At 41.8% G+C, this 10,961-nt stretch overlaps 1 protein-coding gene across 1 annotated transcript in view; it reads right to left on the reverse strand.

Moving 5' to 3' along the window:
- ATXN2 (ataxin 2) overlaps nt 1-10,961 on the reverse strand; it is a 105,204-nt gene that overhangs the window by 91,754 nt on the left and 2,489 nt on the right. The window lies entirely within an intron of this gene.

The following is a 10,961-nucleotide window of genomic DNA, read 5'->3' on the forward strand; positions in this document are numbered from 1 at the left end:
TTTTTTTTGAGATGGAGTCTCGCTCTGTCACCTGGCTGGAGTGCAATGGCGCAATCTCAGCTCACTGCAATCTTCACCTACAGGGTTCAAGTAATTCTCCTGCCTCAGCTTCCTGACTGGCTGGTACTCGCCACCATGCCCAGCTGATTTTTGTATTTTTAGTACAGACGAGGTTTCACCATGTTGACCAGGCTGGTCTCAACCTCCTGTCCTCAAGTGATCAGCCCACCTCGGCCTTCCAAAGTGCTGGGATTACAGACGTGAGCCAACACACCCAGCCAAAACTGAATATATTTAAAGATTTCTTTGAGGAAAACTGATAACGTTGTAGTATTAAATAATTCCATTCAAAGTATGGCATGTTTCTCCATTTAGCCAAACCTACTTTTATTTCTCCTTCAGTAGTATCTTCATAAATCTTCAGTTTATCCCCATGTCTTATGCTTATTTGTTTTTGTTTTTGAGACACAGTCTCGCTCTGTCACCCAGGGTGGAGTGCAACACGGCCATCTCGGCTCATTGCAACCTCCGTCTCCTGGATTCAAGCGATTCTCCTGCCTCAGCCTCCCAAGTGGCTAGGTGCCCGCCACCCCACCCAGCTAATTTTTGTATTTTTAGTAGAGCCATGTCGGCCAGGCTGGTCTCCAACTCCTTACCTCAGGTGATCCGCCACACCAGGGTGCTTTGTTTTTGACACAAGGTCTTGCTTGTCACCCAGGCTGGAGTGCCATGGTACAACCACAGCTCACTGCAGCCTTGACTTCCTGGCTGCAAGTGATCCTCTTACCTCAGCCTCCCAAGTAGCTGGGTCTACAAATATACACCACCACACCTGGCTAATTTTTGTACTTTTTGTAGAGACGGGGTTTCGCCAAGTTGCCGAGGCAGGTCTTGAACTCCTGAACTCATCCTATGGCCTCAGACTCCAAAAGTGTTACAGGCATGAGTCACTGCACCTGGCCTATTTCTACACTTTGGATTCTGCTCCCATGTATCTTGAATCAACCTTACTCTTACTAGGACCAAACAATATTTTTTTATTGTCTAAATAAAATTCTATTTTATGTTAGAGGTTTTTCTTTTTTATATTTAATAAATGAAGTTATTGTTTTGACTTTGGCAAACGTGATAGGGCAGAGAATTTCTATATACTCTAAAAAATATAAAACATAACTTGAATAAATGGGAAGATGACCATATCTTCATAAACAAGTAATACTTTTCTACTGTGTACCACCAACTATTCTGTTTAGCTTTCCATCACATAGTTCCATTCCACCTATTTCTTTCTTTTATCTCAGTAATCTCTGTACTGCCTCCATACTGGCCTCAATAAATGCCACTCTCCATTTACTGCTTGGCCCCCGAATAAACACATATCTGTGTCTTAATAAACCACAGCAAAGTCGAGGCTGTAAACTTTCTAATGGGTCAGTTTTAAGAGAAGAAAATTGTACCACTGAGAGTTCTAGCTAGCTCACTAGAATGACAACTCCCAAAGTCCATGGCCCCAACTCAACCTCCTTTCCTGCCCACTGATCTGGACCAACCTAGCTACAAGACTACTTGTGTATCCATTATTTCATCTGTCTATGTACCACAGGGCACCTCAAAGGAGAGGCTATCCATCCTGATCACTTGCCCAGCTTTAGTGCTGCCTGCCTGCCTGCCACATCTAAAGCCTACTGCATGCACTCCTAGCTACAAGGATATGCCTACTTAGCTGCAGGGCTGTGGCCTACCTGCCCTAGCCCTAGTAAAGCATCATCCATGAATGAACTTGAAACACATTTAGACTTCTCAGGTCCCAAGGCTTCCTAGGTCATATCTTGCTCTGCGATCTGCCTCTTCATTACATGACTGATACAGCATTTCTAATGCCACGCCCTTCTGAAGAGATCCCTGTTTGTTACTCGTATTCTGTTACTTAACACAAAGAGCTATCAGACCAAAAAGACAACCATATGAGAACACAACAGCACAACAACAGAATAAAACAATCTGTAGAATTTTATTTCTCACTGTTCTATAATTACACATTCATACTCCAACTTCTTCCAACTACTAAAATCTACACAATTCTTTTATTTTTATTTTTGAGATGGAGTCTCGCTCTGTCGCTCAGACTGGAGTGCAGTGGCATGATGTCAGTTCACTAAAACCTCCGCCTTCTGGGTTCAAATGATTCTCCTGTCTCAGCCTCCTGAGTAGCTGGGATTAGAGGCACACGCCACCATACCAGGTTAATTTTTTTTGTAAAATCTACAGAATTATTTGCATCGCTGACTCCATTTGTTATTCAATGTCACGCAGTTCAGTATTCCATTTTTCTTGAATTCATTCACATGCTTTTGTATCTCTAACTCTAAAAATGCTTAGAATAGAGTACGTGGCGTACATGAACTCCCTGAAGAAACCGTGAACACCATGAAATTACATATAGTGTGGGCACGGTGGCTTGTACCTATAATCCCATCACTTCTGAAAGCCAAGGTAGAGGACTGCTTGAACCCAGGAGGTAAAGGCCAGCCTGGGAAACATAGTGAAAACCAGTGTCTAAAAAATATTTTAAAAATTAGCCGGGCATAGTGGTGCGCACCTGTAGTCCCAGCTACTTGGGAGGCTGAAGTGGGAGAGCTGCTTGAGCCAGGAGGTTGAGGCTACAGTAAGCCATGATCACACCACTGCATTCCAGCCTGAGTGACAGAGCATGACCTTGTTTCTTTAAAAAAAAAAAAAAAAAAATTAATTTTTAAAAGAATTACATTACATGTAAAATCTACGTGTGTGGTGTAAATTTTTCTAGGGTGAGGATATACAGTTTCACTAGGTATACAGTTTCACAAGGTTCTCAAAAGGGACCCAAAATAGATGCTTATATTTCTCTGTACTGTCCATAGCAACAAGCACAGCAAGGAACACATCCCAGAGCTCTCTAAGTATCTGTTGGACGACTATATATGTAAGACCACTTATAGCTTTTTCATTCTTTCCATAAAATAGTGCTGCTACAAAAGTGTATTAAGGCACTGAATTTCATTTATTCAAACACATTTATATTGAGCCTGTACTATGTGCCAAAGCACTATACCAAACCATGAGAATAAATAATACAGTATCACTGTCTTACTTTGAGCACAAGGAACTCAAAGTATAACAGGGGAGACAAGCACATAATTTTAATACAACATGGAATAAGGGCAATGATATACACATGATAGGAGGGAACTTGTGTGTGGTAGCTGGCAGTGTGTAAGTGTCATGTGGCAAAAGCAGCAGGCAAAGAAACAGACACTGGGGACACACATCTAAGGGGGGTGTGAAGGAAAAGCAGCCGAGGAATGAGAAAGGGAAGGAATGATCAATGAACATAAAAAATACAGAAGAGCAAATTCTGAAGGAGGGTGAAACGAACATTTAAGTGCAGCAATAAAGACAGAAAAAGATTCCACAGGACCTGGCAGTTAGAGGTTAACGGTAGCCTTAGGCAGGATAATGACTAGAAGAATTCAGGATTAAAAAGAATCCTTTTGGGCCGGGCACAGTGGCTCATGCCTATAATCCCAGCACTTTGGGAGGCTGAGGCAAGAGGATCACGAGGTCAGGAGATCAAGACCATCCTGGCTAACACGGATGGTCTCTACTAAAAATACAAAAAATTAGCCGGGCAAGGTGGCGGGTGCCTATAGTCCCAGCTACTCAGGAGGCTGGGGCAGGAGAATGGTGCAAATCCAGGAGGTGGAGCTCGCAGTGAGCCCAGATGGCGACATTGCACTCCAGCTTGGGTGACAGAGCGAGACCCTGTCTTTTAAAAAAAAAAAAAAAAAAAGAATCCTTTTTAGGATGAGCAGGAAGCGAATAGGTTTTCAGGCTAAAAGGAAAGATTAAGTAGAAAGGAGGATGTTGAAGAGTCCAGAAACAGAGAAGTGGTATAAAAGAACAAGGAGAAAATAAGACGGCCGGGCGTGGTGGCTCACGCCTGTAATCTCAGCACTTTGGGAGGCCAAGGCAGGTGATCACTTGAGGTCAGGAGTCCGAGACCAGCCTGGCCAACATGGTGACACCCCGTCTCTACTAAAAATACAAAAATTAGCCGGACATGGTGGCAGATGCCTATAGCTCCAGCTACTCAGGAGGTTGAGGGGGGAGAATCCCTTGCACCTGGAAGGTGGAGACTGCAGTAAGCTGAAATTGCACCACTGCACTCCAGCCTGGGTGACAGACGGAGACTCTATCTTTAAAAAAAAGAGCGAGGAGGTAGGTAGAAGGGAGAGAGTCAAGGGCATGATTGAAGAAGTTGGCTTAAAAATCGTCTCTACTAAAAACAGAGGAAAAACAATAACGAGGCCAGGTGTGGTGACTCATGTCTGTAATCCCAGGATTTTGGGAGGCCAAGTCTTCTGGAAGACTCTTAGGCCCAGCAGTTTGAGACCACCCTGCGCAACATGGGGAAACTCCATCTCTACAAAAAATATAAATATAAAAAATTAGCTAGGCATAGTAATATGCATATATAGTCTTAGCTATGTAGGAGGTTGAGGTGAGAGGATCACCTGAGCCTGGGAAGTCGAGGCTGCAGTGAGCTGTGATTGCATCACTGCACTCCAGCCTGGGCAACAGAGCAAGACCATCTCAAAAAAAAAAAAAAGATGGCACGGAGGAGGAAGATAAATTTGTAGATAAGGAAGGGAGTGGTCAGTTGATGGAGATCTTTTCCATTAACCAACCTTTTCCTTACATGATTTTTCACTAAATGTGACAAAGAATCTGTTAAGCGAAAGTAATTCTTCAGACTAAATCCAATTAGAATGGTCATGAATAAGGAATTGCAGGATATTATATAGTATTAGAATCAAAACATGCAATTAGTTATAAGTTTAAAGGACAGAACATGTTCTGTGTTACTTCACCAAAGCCAGTATAGCACGTATTTTTGATCAGTCCTAAATAGCCCTAAATGCAGTGGAAAATATGATTTAGGCCAAGGGCTGGCAAACTTTTCTGTAAAGAGACAGTCAAATTTTCTGGCTTTGCAAGCCCTACAGTCAGCTACAACTATTCAACTCTACGGCTACAGCCATGAAAACAGCCATAGATAATGCACAAATGCATGGGCATAGCTATGCTACAATAAAATTTATTTACTGATGGGTAGATCTGCTGACCCCTATCATCTAGGCTGAGAATCCTACTAAGAAAATGAAGCAATAGGAAAAACTATGAGGAACAATGGAATAAGAAAACAGAAGTAAAGCCATAGTTGAGTTGGAGTAAAGAGAAAAACATGAATAATAGTGCAACAGGAAGAGCAGAAAGAAAATGAAGGAAAAAAAATAGAGAAAGGAATACTGGAAATGGATGGAAAATCAAGTAAAAAACAAGCAGAGATAACAGGACAATTCCAAAGGTACACGAACACAGAGCGAAAAGCGGCTGATAAGAAGTTTTGGCAAAATGAAGAGAATCTCAGATCTGTCTACACTGGAATTCAAATAAAGGATAAATAAAAACTGATTTTCCAATGATAATCTGATGGTCTCCTCTAATTATGAATGTGCCAAGGGGACTCACAGCTCATAAGATGTAAAGCTACTTTCAGTTTGTCAGTAAATCAACTGGAACATGTATAACATTCAAGAGACCAAATGAAATTTATTCATCGTACCATAAGAAGTCACTATTTCTAAGCCTTTTACTCATTTGCATATATGCATGAGTATAACTTTTAAACTTTATTGAAATCAGTGATGTTAGCATCAAGAACTTAAAAGTCACACTGACCTTACTCATGTTAAAAGGTTTCCCCAGCAGTGGCTCACGCCTGTAATCCCAGCACTTTGGGAGGCCCAGACGGGTGGATCATGAGGTCAGATCAAGACCAACCTGGCTAACACGGTGAAACTCTGCCTCTACTAAAAATACAAAAAATTAGCCAGGCGTGGTGGCGGGCGCCTGTAGTCCCAGCTACTGGGGAGGCTGAGGCAGGAGAATGGCATGAACCTAGGAGGCGGAGCTTGCAGTGAGACGTGATCGCGCCACTGCACTCCAGCCTGGGCAACAGAGCGAGACTCCGTCTCAAAAAACAAAAGAAAGAAAGAAAGAAAGAAAAGGTTTCCCCAGCAGCTGGGTGCAGTGGCTCACACCTGTAATCCCAGCACTTTGGGAGGCCAAGGTCGGGGGATCACAAGGTCAGGAGTTTGAGACCAGCCTGGCCAATATGGTGAAACCCCGTCTCCACTAAAAATACAAAAATTAGCCTGGCATGGTGGCAGGCGCCTATAATCCCAGCTACTCCAGAGGCTTAGGCAGAAGAATCGCTTGAACCTGGGAGACAGAGGTTTCAGTGAGCCAAGATCATGCCACTGCACTCCAGCCTGGGCGACAGAGCAATACTCCGTCTCAAAATAAAGGTTTCCCTGGCCGGACACGGTGGCTCATACTTGTAATCCCAGCACTTTGGGAGGCCTAGGCAGGTGGATCACCTGAAGTCATGAGTTCAAGACCAGCCTGACCAACATGAAGAAACCCTGTCTCTACTAAAAATACAAAATTAGCTGGGCATGGTGGCACATGCCTGTAATCCCAGCTACTACTCATCTCTACTAAAAATACAAAATTAGCTGGGCATGGTGGCACATGCCTGTAATCCCAGCTACTCGGGAGGTTGAAGTAGGAGAATCGCTTGAACCCAGAAGGCGGAGGTTGCGGTGAGCGAAGATTGCATCATTGCACTCCAGCCTGGGCAACAAGAGAGAAACTCTGTCCCAAGGAAAAGGAAACAAAAAGGTTTCCCCAAAAATAAAGTCAAAGATTTAAAACATACACACACACACAAAATCTTGAACAACATAATAGTCTGCATCTTGTATTTCTTGAGTTTTTTTTTTTTTTTTTTTTTACTTTTAGTTTTATTTGTGGAAAAATCCTTTAACAACCATGCAACTTACTTTGGCTGGGCGCAGTGGTTCACGCCTATAATCCCAGTAATTTGGGAGGCCCAGGCAGGCGGATCACCTAAGGTCAGGAGTTTGCGACAAGTCTGGCCAACATGGTGAAACCCCATCTCTACTAAAAATACAAAAATTACCCAGGTGTGGGTGGTGTGTGCCTGTAATCCCAGCTACTAAGGAGGCTGAAGCAAGATAATCGCTTGAACCCGGGAGGCGGACGTTGCAGTGGGCCAAGATCATGCCACTGTACCCACCCTAGGCAACAGAGCAAGACTCCGTCTCAAAACAAACAAACAACTGAGATAAACAACAAACCACATAACTTATGTCACTGCAGTATAATGTTAAGAACATGAGTTAGAGTGGAAAAGCTAGATTTGTGTCCTCACTTTAGCAAGTTTCCTAAATATGCCTCTGTTTCCTCATTTATGATGTGGATAATAGCTGTACCTGCTACGGAAACAAGTTGTGATGATTACGTGAACAAGTGTAGGCAAATCTGTTAGCACAGAGTCTGGCACATAGAATATGCACTCAAATTGTAGTAATATTATCAACCTTAAGAATCTGACAGCACTATTACAGAAGAGAATTATAAGATAAAAGCTCAGAAACGAAATCAATTCCTAACTTTTAGGAAACTACAATGTCATATTAGTATACTCTAATCATTCACCCACTTCTATTATAAAAAACACTCAATCCATCTATCCACTCAAGATGTAGAAAAGTATTACCAAATGATAACAGCAGAGACTATTTCAGGCAGTTGCCGATTCTGAGACAGAAAGGGGACTGTGAGGCAAGAAAAAAAAGCACAAATTCTTTTTTTATTCTGTCGCCTGGGCTGGAGTGCAGTGGCGCGATCTCACAATCTCTGCCTCTTAGGTTCAAGCAATTCTTCTGCCACAGCCTGCCCCTGAGTAGCTGGGATTATAGACATGTGCCATCATGCCCGGCTAATTTTTTAATTTTTTAGTAGAGATGGGGTTTCACCACGTTGGCCAGGCTGGTCTCGAACTCCTGACCTCAAATGATCTGCCCACCTTGGCCTCCCAAAGTGAGATGACAGGCGTGAGCCACCACACCTGGCCTAGAAAGCACAAATTCTCAAGGCCACAGAACAGAGCCACTCCTGGGATCTCATCACATGAAGGCCATAGCTCACACCCTTGACTGCCCAGAGTCTCACCCAGGCTAATTATAATTAAACCAAGATCTTTAGAAGTGAAAACATTTTTAAAAACTCCCCGCGTGACTAAACGTGAACCCAGCATTAAGAAGCATTGATTAAGCCATACCTTCCTTTACTTTGGGAGTAATCTGAGTAAGTCTCTAACACAAAATAATAAAAATCAAGATGCAGTACTAAATGCCTTAATTTTGTTATTAATGAAACCATGCAGCCTGGCCAACATGGCAAAACCCTGTCTGTACTAAGAACACACACACACACAAAAATTAGCAGGGCGTGGTGGCATGTGCCTATAATCCCAGCTACTTGGGAGGCTGAGGCAGGAGAATCGCTTAAACCCAGGAGGCAGAGGTTGCAGTGAGCCGAGATTGTGCCACTGCACTCCAGCCTGGGCAACAGAATAAGATTCCATCTCGGAAAAAAAAAAAAAGAGAGAGAGAAAATCATGCCAACTAATAACTCTAAAACAGATTTATCCATACTGATTGTACTTCCAAATTAATACTTTTCTTCTTTTATAGAAGAGAACAATTTCTGCCTGGATAGTCTTAACTTAGCTTAAGAGACCTGAAAAGTCCTAAACACATGACTTAATACTATTTTCAGGATACTATACACTGGACACAATTGTATAATTCACTAAAGCACTCTAAGTTTTGAAATAAGATACCTGGCCAGGCGTGGTGGTTCACACCTGTAATCCCAGCACTTTGGGAGGCCAAGGCAGGTGGATCTCGAGATCAGGAGTTCAAGACCAGCCTGGCCAACATAGTGAAAACCCCTCTCTATTAAAAATACAAAAATTAGCCAGGCACGGTGGCACACACCTCTAGTACCAGCTACTTGGGAGGCTGAGGCAGGAGAATCGCTTGAACCTGGGAGGTGGAGGTTGTGGTGAGTTGAGATTAGGCCACTGCACTCCAGCCTAGGCAACAGAGCGAAACTCCATCTCAAAAAAAAAAAAAGAAAAGAAAGAAAGAAAAGAAGAAATAAAATACCTGAAATTACTCCAATAGTAGATGTCCTCATCAAGAAAACTAATTCTGTAATAGATAGCAAAATATACCCATCCCCTTATGAGTATAGTGAGATTTTCAAAGTTGTCACTCTGATCTGTATTTTCTTGCCTTTCTATAATGAACTAAAATTATCTGAGAAATAAAGACATAAAGTAATAAAAATTTAATGACATTAATTTTGAAGAGGAGCAAGGAATGGACCATCACAAACATCTCAAAGTAATATTCAGTCTTCCACATTTGGGAAATGCCAATTCATCATAAAAACAAAAAGACAATGCATACTGTAAATGGCTATTAAATGACCTGATACCCAACAGAGTAAGGAACCTTTTTTTTTGTTGTGGCCAATACTCTTTCTAGAGTGTTATGTATTAAATTCAACTAAAATTTTATCTTCCACAATCAATTTTTGAATTTATAACAGTGGAATATTTCAATAGTATAAGTATAAATAATTTAGTACTCATAGGCATAAACAAAAATCAACTCCAAAGGTAGCTGCTAAAAAAAGACTTGTTTATTTGTATAGGATGCTGAAGGCCTCTTAAGACAAAGAGTTGTGAATCAAAGACAAGGACATTTGAGAAGATTCAAAGACAGAACACTGTGCTTTCATCAGCATATCAAGACAGTTAAAGAATACCCAGTACTGTTAGCCTCTGAAAAAGCAAGCCAAGAGAAAGACTCCTAAGTCTAAGAGAAAGAATCCTGGTATATTATTATTTCCATGTAACAGTGTAGAAGAATCAGCCCAACAAAAAACAGCTCTTGGTATAGATTTGAATACTGAAAATCAAATTGCACTGAATTACAATTTACAACAGAATTACATATTTCACTACAGAATTTGGCATATACAAATAAATAAAAGAATTTTAGAACCGGCTGGGCGCAGTGGCTCATGCCTGTAATTCCAGCACTTTGGAAGGCCGAGACGGGCGGATCATGAGGTCAAGTGATCGAGACCATCCTGGCCAACATGGTGAAACCCCGTCTCTAAAAAAAATACAAAAATTAGCTTGGTGTGGTGGCACATTCCTGTAGTCCCAACTACTCAGGAGGTTGAGACAGAAGAATCGCTTGAACCCGGGAGGCAGAGATTGCAGTGAGGTGAGATTGCGCCACTGCACTCCAACCTGGGGACAGAGCAAGACTCCGTCTCAAAAAAAAAAAGAATTTGAGAACCAAGTTCAGGATTGCCCAGAAGCGCCTTGCAATATGTTACCGAACATTCAATAATGCTCTGCAAATGAGTAACAGGAATTCCCACTTTGTTCGTCAATGGACACTTAAAAAGAGACTAAATTTTTAATATAACCACATAATCGCTTCTAAATTCTCAAAATCTTGCCTCATATTCTATTTTTTAAATATACATGTTCCACTTCTTTACCCTTTTTCATTTTCATTAGACAACTGTTTTCTACCAGCCGTTCTCTACCTTTCTTCCTTAGCCCTATGCTTTGATTTCTTTCCAGATTTGCCACATGCCTACTTATAAACGAAAGCATTGTAGGACAAATGGGACAAAAAATTTTCAGTTGAATATAATCAGTAGCATTCTTGACCACAAAACTGTAGAAAATGCTTTACAAACTAATTTTTTAAGAGATCACAAAAACTCTATTTTTCTCTAAAGTACTAAAAGTTTTTCCAATAAAAATGCATTGAAATTCCCATTTTTCGGCTGGGCGCAATGGCTCAAGCCTGTAATCCCAGCACTTTGGGAGGCCGAGACGGGCGGATCACGAGGTCAGGAGATCGAGACCATCCTGGCTAACACGGTGAAACCCT

Source organism: Mandrillus leucophaeus, unplaced genomic scaffold, assembly GCF_000951045.1.
Source record: "Mandrillus leucophaeus isolate KB7577 unplaced genomic scaffold, Mleu.le_1.0 Scaffold55, whole genome shotgun sequence".
Taxonomy (NCBI): Eukaryota; Metazoa; Chordata; class Mammalia; order Primates; family Cercopithecidae; genus Mandrillus; species Mandrillus leucophaeus.